General features: G+C 45.6%; 1 protein-coding gene and 1 non-coding gene across 2 annotated transcripts in view; one reads left to right on the plus strand and one right to left on the minus strand.

Annotated features, from left to right (window-relative positions):
• The window catches only part of LOC146202134 (uncharacterized), a 711,309-nt gene that overhangs the window by 131,045 nt on the left and 571,193 nt on the right, over positions 1-9,071 (plus strand). The gene's annotated exons all lie outside the window — the stretch shown is intronic.
• On the minus strand, positions 8,030-8,102 carry TRNAS-CGA (transfer RNA serine (anticodon CGA)). The gene has a single exon. It is a non-coding gene; the product is annotated as a tRNA-Ser (tRNA).

Raw genomic sequence — 9,071 nt, forward strand, 5'->3', positions numbered from 1 at the left:
AACAATTGCAAACGAGAAGACTTCAAGGGTGGTCCACTTGCAAAACTGCGCAACCTGACGTGATGTTTTGTTTTGATTTGATTTTTTTTCCCGGTGGACAATTAGTATGCTAGTTTTCATCGATATGCTCCCGCAGGGAGCTGCGCTGCGCGAATGTCGGCCAATACGTTCCAAGCTCTGCCGAAAAAGCCGCTTTTCGTGTGCCAGGGGCCATAGAGAGAGAGAGAGAGATGTGTATTTAATGAAAGGAAAGGCGGAGAGGTCGGCCCTGGCCTGATACACTCCGCGCTGGGAAACGGTGAAAAGGGAAATAAAGGGCACTGCCAGGGATATTCGATACTTTGCTTCTTTTCTCATAGCCCGCAAGTTAGGATCAGAACAAAACGTTTTTCGTGTGAAGTTCGTTCGTGTTAAGCCACTGCTCTAAAGTGCAGCACTGTTTTGATAAAAAAAAAAAACACTATGCCGAAAGTTCTGGTCGCACACAAAATTTCTCGCAATTTCTACTCCAGCCAAGGCACAGAATATCGAGTGGTCTTGGTACCGTTGTCGCCTCTGATAAACATCCTACGTGTGCCTTTGCGCACCCGGTGCTCTGACAACGGTTCGACAGTACACCCAATGCTAAATTGAGAATTATCATAGCATATACCACCACCGCAGCCGCGTACCACCCATGTACAGGGTCGTCAGCTCTTAATGCGAACACTGGTCACTCTTCGAAGCGCCTTTGCGCCCGACCCAGCCCCGCATTGAAGCCAAACGGTAAGCCCACGGCCGGTCTCGATGGGAGCGCGCGCTCTTTCCTACGGCCTTCTTAATCGCCGAACGTTTCTCCTTGAGTTACGCTCTCCGCCGCCGCAAGGGGCGCGACACGTTAACTCCGTGCCTCTTGCAGCGGTGACGGGTGGCTTTCGCTTGGTTTCACGCTGTCATCCGCTGGTTTCGTAGTGCGCGCGGCACCTAAATGTAAGAAAACAGAACTTAGCTGCTTTAGCTGCATGTCAAATGTGAAGGAATAGTCTTTATAACAAAATCTGCCCGTTAGAACCATCAAAAAGATTAATCTTCCAAATCTATTCTCAAGAAGAATCATCTTCTGAAGTATGACAAGCATATGACAGGTACTGCTGTCTTAAATGCAGAAGATGTTGTAGTCATCCATTCTTTGCAAATGACCATATTGGACTGAAAAGTAGTATAAGTAAGCTTACTAATGCAAGGTTGCCATGTTGCGTGTATGCCGGGTTTAAAATCCCAAAGTAGCTCAGGCTATGAGGGGCGCCGCGTGGAGGTCCTGGAAATTTCGATCACCTGGTTTTCTTTAATCAATGTGCACTGCATTGCGCAGTAATTAAACACAACAAGGTGATCGAAATTTCCAGGACCTCCACAAGGCGCCCGTAGCCTGAGCTACTTTGGGACGTTAAACCCAATAGGCACGCCACATGGCAACCTTGCATTAATAAGCTTACCGCTTCCATCGAGATGCGACCGCCGCAGCAGATATTGAACCTGAGAAAAATGAACACTCAAACTTTTCTAGCTCGTGCTCTTAAATATCGCCCTGTAAAAGCATTTAAGACGACTACTGTTACTCAATTTATGACAATATAATATTCTGTAACATTCACGCTGGCAGTTGCTGTCAAAATTGGACTAATTTTCGTGTCCACGAAAATTTTGCGTTTTTGCGAGTTACATAGCTCACCCAGAAATATATCTTTGGAATAACATGAAGAAATAGCCTATAATAATTCAGGGAATAAAGTTCCTCTGATATTGGCACGCTTCTGCTGTTTAGAGCTAGAAATCTCCCATGGCGGGTCTGTTATTTCAGAGGTTGTAAGTTCAATAAAATCCGTTTTACCCGCTTTGAGACGCTGTCGACACGTCAAAAGCTCTTCAGGGTGGTCATGTGCTCCGCGCCAAGGCCCTCGCCACAGGCTGCTTTCGAAAGACTACATTATTATAGTGGCAGTTGTGACGACGCCAGAAGCACCCCCAACCCCACAACCTGCTGCCATCTACTGTACTTAGGTGAAATAATGGGCACCGCTTTAAAGGAATGCCCGGGTCTTTTTTTTTTTTAAGAATAATTGAATTTTCTCCTTCCTTAAATGTACTTTAAAAAGAGGTCAGTCTTGAAGTCCTCACTTCTACAAAGTAAATGTTTCTGCTCGATGTCTTGATCAAAAGTTGTTGCGTAAGTCGCAATACTACATACTCTTTCAGCCGAGTGAACGTAGTGCATATGCAACTTAAAGACAGTGGCTAAAATTGCGACTGGCCAACACACAGCTACATCTGGTAGTTCAAGTGACCACCATGCAGTCGCACGCCTGCGCACGGAATTTATCTGCATTTTATACCTCATAGATCGTATATATTAGACGCTGATTATGCCGTATTTGTGTGAACCATACGGATTGAAATGTGAGGAGGTTGCAATTTATGCGGGTGGAGCGATCGCGCGCTTTCTATGCGCTTGAACGGCGATAGCAGACGCAGAGCGGTGAGGAGGTGGCTACCCCACCGAGGTGCGGCGAGAGGTGGAAACAGACACCATTGCTAAAGCCGTAAGAAGCGCCATGCGCCGCCTCCAAGTCCCTGGGTCCAGGCCACTTTGCATCAGTGTGCGGCCGCGTCGGACGTAATAGCGCTTTGAAGAGAGTGACCAGTGTGACCCTTTACCATAATAACAGGGTATTCAGTGCACACACACACACACACACACACACACACACACACACACACACACACACACACACACACACACACACACACACACACACACACACACACACACACACACACACACACACACACACACACACACACACACACACACACACACACACACACACACACACACACACACGCGCGCGCGCGCGCGCGCGCGCAAGAGGACACCACGGGCGCTTGTCCTCTCGTCGTGATGTCCTTGTCCTTGTCGTGGTGTCCTTCACACCACGATAGGGACGCCTGACTGACAACCAACTACCTCAGCAATTAACCCTGTACCACCCGCTAGAAGTGACAGCGCCAGTGCCAGAGCGCAGGGGTAGATGTCACGCTTTATACTGCGATATAATCGGTGCTTTTTCACCAGTGATTACTGTTGGTATGATTAAAAGTGTCATCTTTTTTTTTTTTTTTATTGCAGTAGTAGTAGTAAAAACATTTGCGTGATTGAGTGGAATGTGACCTAACGCGAAAGGTTGAGTCACGTACGCTTCAAAGGGAGTGACTTCCGGTAGCCTTCCACGAAGATTGTTTTGTTGAATGTTTGAGTATTTCGGTTCGGTTTAGGCTTTGTTTATAAGGTTTAACGTTCCGAAGGGACTCTGGCTATATGAAGGACGCTATAGTGGAAGGTTTAGGAAACTTGTACCACTTGGGGTTCTTTAACGTCCACTGACATCGCACTGTACACGGGCGCCCTGCTTTTCGCCTGCATCGAAAAGTGGTCGCCGAGGCCGAGGTTCGATCCTACATCATTAGGTTCAGCAATCGAGCACTGTTGAGCCATCGTGGCGGGGCTGTTTGAGTATTTCATAATCCTTGCTCTGCAACTGTGTTACGCGGCATTCAGGCGTATCTAGCACCTCTTATACTACTATATAGTCGCCCAAGCGAACAGATATGCATGCGGTCATTACATGGTTTATGGCAGGCTGGTGACGAATTGCCTTTGCAGCCAGGCGTGCTTCAGGTTACACGGGAAATCAAGGGGTATTTTTTGGAACACCCCACATTTAGCGGATTTTTGAGGGCATCGGGATAAATAATCAACATAAATAAATATTGATTTCTTCTACCTCTATCCGTGTAAGAGTACCCAATTTTTGGTAATAAAAAAAGTTGCAGTCGCGCCCCAGTGGTGCCATTGCTAGAAACATTTTTTTTCGTTCTTATCCTTACCTTCTGGTTGCAATGCTTTAGGTGCTTTTTTTTCCTGAAAATATTTTAGATGTACTGATATCACAAAAAGTGCATACATCTTTTAAGGAATCCTGAGTTGGCCGAGCGCGGCATCCAACATGTCAGAGATGGACTCACCTAATGACGCTGTGGTGAAGCATTGTTAACGCATTTCTCCTTCAATTTTGTGTGGCCCCAGAATAATTTGCTTCCATAGTAGGACCGGATTCACCAAAAAGTATTTGTAACCTCTGGCGGAGCAGAAATGCCCTTGGCGAGGATTGTTGGACACGTTTGAACATGCATGGCTGCCGGTCATGGTGGCCCGCACCACAGTCGGCACACAAAACTAATCAATAAACGACTGTGCTAGCATTATTGGCTGCATCTGAGACCGGGCGCCGCGCACTAGTGTTCCACGTGTGCCATTTTTAGAAGCGACTGAGACGCGATACGGCGAAATGGCCGCATGAATCTCGAACAATGGGTCATGAAACCCGATATATTTAAAGTAAGGCGGCTTTTTTTTTAATTTTTTTTTGCACTGTGTCTGAACCAAGCGCATATGGAAGTACTAAAAGTATATATGCCTGTCTGTGGGACATACCCATGGCTTAATGCGGAGGTATTTAAAAAGCTGCCTAGCGTCGCGTGCCCAGCCAGTGGCCATCAATATCTATTTCATTCCAATGGGACGTGAACATAAAAGCATGTAAGGGGAGCGATAATGTTTCGCCGCGTTGCCACCGGCAGATTATGTGACATATAGCCAATACAAAAAAAAAAAAAAAGAGAGAGAGAAAGAGTGGTTCGTGACGGGAGAACAAAGCTGACGCAGTCTTGCTGTTTGTGCTTGTAGCTTGAAGTTGTACGTCAGAATTGCGCTGCCTACGTGTCGTGTATTCTCCGCGGCGTTTAAGCATGACACGGTTCTAGCTCTCATAATTTCGGCAAACTTAAGCAAACATGGTTCGTGCACATGGGTTGAACGTGAAGCGAACTTTTCCAAATATTTCGGTCAAATGGTTATCATCACGGGTTATCCTCCCTAACAGTATAGTAGCGTGCAGGGAGGTTTTGAGGCCTCACTTAAAACGAAGACCGGGTTGCCAAAGGCAGCGCTGGTATGTGCACAGCGACTCCATCTCCTCATCGTTTGCAAGCGATTCAAACGCCAAGGTTACATTCGTGTGCGCCCCAGCTTGGTGCTAAAGAAGGAAGAGACGAGAGAGAGAGACTCTTTAATGGAAAAACGGAGAATTTTGCCGGCGTTTAGATTTCGCTGGCATGCTACCCTGTGTAGAAAGGGGAATTCGGGAAGGAAAGATTGAAAAAGAATGGTGAGGGAAATAATAGAATTGAAGGGGGGGGGGGGGATAAAACACGGCCATTAAATACGTGTTAAGGTGCTTCATGGAGTAATGATATAAAATCAAATAATGAAATGCATGATCCGACAAATGTGCTTATAGAGTTCACAGCTTGCAAAATGCCCGAGGGAAACATGCGAGGTGATTGTAGAGTTTGTCAAGGAGTCCAATGTCTTTCAAATATGTAAATAAAAAGTTCCCTAAAACACTGTTCATTGTTAAAGGCACTGGGGAGAGCTTCTCTATATGCTATGCTCATAGTTTGTACGCTCGTCATCGTACTCAGTGCACTCAAGTAGGATATGTTCCACAGTTTCAATCGAGCCACAGTTGTCATAATACGGGCTGTTCATTTCACCGAAACGGTAGCGCAAGCCATTTATATATGCACAGTTTAGACGAAGTCGGTGGTAAAGAGTTTCTAGGTGAATGTAGAGTTTGTCAAGGAGTCCAATGTCTTTCAAATATGTAAATAAAAAGTTCACTAAAACACTGTTCATTGTTAAAGGCACTGGGGAGAGCTTCTCATGCTATGTTTCTCTATGCTATGCTCATAGTTTGCACGCTCGTCATCGTACTCAGTGCACTCAAGTAGGATATGTTCCACAGTTTCAATCGAGCCACAGTTGTCACAATACGGGCTGTTCATTTCACCGAAACGGTAGCGCAAGCCATTTATATATGCATAGTTTGGACAAAGTCGGTGGTAAAGAGTTTCTAGTTGGCGAGGATATTTCGGAGGAAGTCTTGATTTTAGATGTGGGTCAATTGAATAAAGAAATTGATAGTGATGCGTCGGTAAGCTCCAAAGTCGATACTTTGTTTCGGAAGCAATTTTTTAGCCAGTTGGGATGCGTCAGATCTCGTGAAGAAGGTCCGAATGTATCTTTGATGTTGGTGGCCTTTGCGAGCCGCTTCATCTGCTTTTTCATTGGCTTTAATGCCACAGTGAGCTGGTATACATTGAAATGTTATGCAGTGGTCTGCGGCAATGGCCAAATGATGAAGATACCCGATGTCAAGGGAAACAGGATGATTATTGGTTTTCTTCAGCAGGTTATTCAGGATTTGCAGAGATGCTTTGGAATCAGTGAAGATAACCCATCTTCCGGGAGTTTGGCGCAGGATATAGGAGAGAACTTCTTCAATGCCATGAAGCTCTGTCGTAGATGATGTCTTCCGCTGCAGCCGGTAAGACAGGACATTGTTTGTTGATGGTACATAAAGGCCACAGGATGAAGTGTCTTGAGCAGTTGAACCGTCGGTGAATATGTGGGTGTGCTGCGTATATTCCTTGACTATGTAGGCGACAGCGGCTTGCAGAAGTGCTGCCTGTGGCATGCGGCTCTTCGCATCCACGCCAGGAACAGACATATTCACCTTTAAAGACGATAATGTCCATGGAGGAAAGGTGACTGGTGGTAAACTACGTGGCTGAATAATAGTAGGGAGGGGCAGAAACTGTACTGCTTGACCAAAGCCAGAGTTGCTGTGAGTTTGGTGGACACGATGCAAGAAATGCTTCTTCCCTAGGAGGACATGTCGGAAATGGGTGTGCATATATATAGTTTCTTGGGCGGCAACCACATCTAGCGGGAGGCATCCTGCTTCTGCAAGTGTTCCTGATGCAGAGGATCCCTTTGGGAGTCCAAGGCATATCCGCAAGCAGTGGTTCCGTGCAGCTTCAAGAATCTTCTTGCTTGCCAGATAATCTTTGAAGCACCGGTAAATAGTAGCGCAGCGCTCCTTCAACGTAGGCCTTTTCAAGTAGAACCATCGATCGGCAGTTGCTGCCCATCCCACCGCCCTACTGAGCTGCGTCGGTAAGCTTATGGAGCGAATGATCTCCAAGCGCGTCACCTGGTTCCTCGAGATCAGAAATGAATATCCTCAAGAAATGAACAGGTTTCGCCAGAATAGGTCTGCGACTGATAATGTTATTACCCTTGTCTCATCACTTGAAGAGTACCTTCACGCTGGATACATCCCGACAGCCATTTTCCTTGACAACAAGGCTGCTTTTGACTCTGTATTTCATCATGCAATTCTCGCAGCCTTGGCCAGCCTTGGCCTCGGAGGAAAGCTTTACAACTGGATTGGACACTATTTACAAGAGCGGCAAATTTTTATGAGCACTCCACATGGTGAAACCCTCTTTCATGCAGTGAAGAGGGGCGTACCTCAGGGAGCTGTGCTCAGCCCTCTCCTGTTCAATATTGTCCTTATACATATAACAAGAAACCTTCCTTGTGGAGTACGCATAACAATTTTTGCAGATTATATTTGCATCAGGAGTGCATCACGTTCGCGTTATACAAAGCAGCAACGAATTCAGAGGGCGTTAATGCACATCTTAATGCACCTGGCTCACCAGGGTCTTCGCCTTTCACCAGAAAAGAGTGTTGCTATAAGGAAAAGAATGACTCAATACCCGCTCCTTCTGGGTGGACGGTCACTGTCCTATGTACGAAGAGACGAGGATTATATATGGTACATACATACATACATACATACATACATACATACATAATCCTCGTATATCCTATATATATATATATATATATATATATATATATGAAGGAAAGAAGCCAACAGTCGGCGAGGCCAAGGAAAGCGTTGGGGATGGTCCTCTTACGTCTTTTTTTTTTTAATGTTTGCTTAGATAATCACAGAAATTAGTAACGAATCTGTTTAGGTGAAAGATAATTAAACCCAAAGTAGAAGAAAAAACAACGTGCCGATGGTGGGAACCGAACCCACGACCTCCGAATATCGCGTCCGGTGCTCTACCAACTGAGCTACATCGGCCGCTGTCCCCCCTGCTACTTGCTTGGGTATTTGTGTTGTCTGTATACGAACCTTGAGAGTGTTCACCAGCGCATATATATATATATATATATATATATATATATATATATACATACATACATTCACGCCAGTCGGTTGAATGGTTTATGGTGTTTAACGTCCCAAAAAAATGACCCGGGTTATTAGAAACGCCGTAGTGGAGGGCTCCGGAAATTTCGAGCGCCTAGCTTTTCGCTTCCATCGAAAAGGGGCCGCCAAAGTCATGATTTCATTCCGCACGCTTCGAAACCGAGGTCGAGCGTCCTAACCTCTGCTTTAGAAATGTGCGTCGTAATCACCCGGTGTTCATGGGAGCAGTTGGATGGATCTGCAACGGGCGACAGCGTGTCCAGGCATTTCTTTTTCCCCCTTAGCCGTTTCGTCTCAGTGAGTGAGTGCGAAGACTTTATTTACACCGACATAGACCTCGCGCTTTTTCACAGCTTTGAGATTTTAAAACTTGCGCGGTTTTCACTTCAACTGCTATTCGGCTGCCACCAAGCCAACCGAGCTGCCAGTCGTTCAAAGCTTCGTTGCTTCTTTCGTATAGCTATCATCCCTGCCCAAAGACCATAGTATGGCCCTAGTTTTCCAGGGAACATATCATTCGCAAGCACCTCACGGAATCGTTGCAACACTCAGTCATCAAGGAAGGGCGCAACGAGAGTGTTGCAAAATATAAAAAATAACAGTTGTTTAATAAAATAGCTTAATTCTTTCACAATACACAATATCAAAAGGTTTGTTATTTTTATCTTAATGCAGTTTTTTTTTTATTTTTACTGATATAATTTTTTGTTTCACTAGTCTCTTTCCCTATTGTGGCTATGTTTCATTCGCGGATGTTCAAGCCCAGCCTTCATGACCTGCCTATTTCTGCCATGGATAGCATTGGTTACATTCGATTTTCCAGTCTCGGTAGGTTCGTTC

The sequence above is a fragment of the Amblyomma maculatum genome, chromosome 1, assembly GCF_055883805.1.
Source record: "Amblyomma maculatum isolate TAMU_Amacu chromosome 1, ASM5588380v1, whole genome shotgun sequence".
Taxonomy (NCBI): domain Eukaryota; kingdom Metazoa; phylum Arthropoda; class Arachnida; order Ixodida; family Ixodidae; genus Amblyomma; species Amblyomma maculatum.